General features: G+C 41.5%; 1 pseudogene; it reads left to right on the top strand.

Moving 5' to 3' along the window:
- Positions 1-249: 249 nt before the first annotated feature.
- LOC101118424 (large ribosomal subunit protein uL18-like) lies at positions 250-1248 on the top strand (annotated as a pseudogene).
- The last annotated feature ends 978 nt before the right edge of the window (positions 1249-2226 follow it).

Here is a 2226-nt window from a genome sequence, read left to right as displayed (position 1 = left end):
CCCCCAACTCAGAGAGTGATCAAGAAAGGGAACTTACTGTTTGTTCTCTCTCCTGTCTGGGGCAGCAGGGACCCCAGTAAAGCCTTATCTCCATTCCTTGTCTGGCCTCTGGTCAATTTCCACTGTTTGCCAGATGCCAAGAACAATGTGATCAACAGAATCCAGTGAAAGTGATGTGTCTTTTCTGAAGTTACATTTTAAGAGGCTTTGCACTCCTCCCACCCTCTGCCCCACCCACTGCACCTAGCCGTGCTGGTTCTGCAGCTCTGTGGCAAGCCACGGAGTTGGGGTTCTGTTCTGCAGGATGGGGTTTGTTAAAGTTGTCAAGAACAAGGCCTACTTCAAGAGATACCAAGTGAAATTCAGAAGGCGAGAGAGCAAAACTGACTACTATGCTCAGAAACGATTGGTAATCCAAGATAAAAATAAGTACAACACACCTAAATACAGAATGATTGTTCGTGTAACGAACAGAGAAATCATTTGTCAGATTGCTTATGCCTGTAGAGAAGGAGATATGATCATTTGTGCAGCTTATGCTCACCAACTCCCAAAATACGGTATGAAGGTTGGCCTGACAAATTATGCTGCAGCATATTGTACTGGCCTGCTGCTGGCCCTCAGGCTTCTTAATAGGTTTGGTATGGACAAAATTTATGAAGGCCAAGTCAAGGTGACTGGAGATGAATACAATGTGGAAAGCATTGATGGTCAACCTGGTGCCTTCACCTGTTACTTGGATGCAGGACTTGCCAGAACTACTACTGGGAATAAAGTTTTTGGGGCTCTAAAGTGAGCTGTCGATGGAGGCTTGTCTATCCCTCACAGTACCAAACAGTTCCCTGGTTATGATTCAGAAAGCAAAGAGTTCAGTGCTGAGGTACACCGAAAGCACATCATGGGGCAAAACGTTGCAGATTACACACATTACCTAACTGAAGAAGATGAAGATGCTTACAAGAAACAATTCTCTCAGTACATAAAAAACAACGTAACTCCAGACATGATGGAGGAGATGTATAAGAAAGCTCATACTGCAATACGAGAGAATCCAGTGTATGAGAAGAAGCCTAAGAAAGAAATTAAAAAGAAGAGGTGGAACCATCCCAAAATGTCACTTGCCCAGAAGAAAGATCGGGTAGCTCAGAAGAAGGCAAGTTTCCTTAGAGCTCAAGAACAAGCTGCTGAGAGTTAAACCAAACCACAATTTTCTATCAAGATTTTTCAGATAAGACAATAATAAACTTATTGAACAAGCAAAAAAATAAATAAATAAGAGGCCTTGCAGCTTCTGCCTTGGTCTCATGGAAAACTTATCCTTGGAGCCTTCAGCATCATGTATTAAAATCAGAGTCATGTCAATGTATGGCAAAACCAATATAATATAGTAAAGTAATTAGCCTCCAATTAAAATAAATAAATTTATATTTAAAAATCTGAATACCATAAAGCTACCTTGTTGGAGAGATCACACACAGAGAGGCTCTGAGATTTTATGTAGAATGATTCAGCCATTTGAGTTATCTCAGCTGAAGCTCTGGATGTAGCATGAAGCTGGAATTGAGCTGTCCCCCCTGGGCCCTGCTTAAATTACAGATTCAAGTGGAAAATAAATAATTGTTGTTTTAAGCCATTAAGTTTGTTACACAGCAATGGATCATAGAAACACTCCTCTCTTTTCTCCTTCACTTGTAAAGTGTTTCCTTAGGTTGAGTACACAGTGAGCAAGCATGGGTCAGGTCAACTCGAGAAAAGGGACTTTTCCAGCCACCGTTGCTGGAGTAACTTGTTTATCCATGCTGTGAAGATATATGTCTTCAGTGATGTCTTCTGAGAGTTAAATAACTCTATCATTTCTGTGGTCAAGACACTCAGGCGACCCAGACTATATCTGCAGCTTGTGTCCAGGAGCAAACCCACAACTCAACTTATTAATACAGATGAATATCCATCTATTCACTGAACATGAAGGATAAATTTCTATAGAAAAGATATAACAAGAGTATAAGTAGCAGGATTACAGGCAGAAGGAATGACCAGTTTCTTTCTGGACTCTACAGAGTTAGGACTGCCAGCACATGTGCTCTTTTAGGACCTGCTCCCCACTCGTGTTTGCAAAATAGAACTCATCTTATGACTGAAGTATTTAGACCAGGGGTGTGCACATGACCGATGGGTAACCATTCCATTATTGTGCATGGGTGTGAGCATGCAAAATGGCTTCAG

Source organism: Ovis aries, chromosome X (assembly GCF_016772045.2).
Source record: "Ovis aries strain OAR_USU_Benz2616 breed Rambouillet chromosome X, ARS-UI_Ramb_v3.0, whole genome shotgun sequence".
Taxonomy (NCBI): domain Eukaryota; kingdom Metazoa; phylum Chordata; class Mammalia; order Artiodactyla; family Bovidae; genus Ovis; species Ovis aries.
The sequence above is the reverse complement of the archived record's forward strand: the minus strand, read 5'-3'. Positions and strand labels throughout refer to the sequence as shown.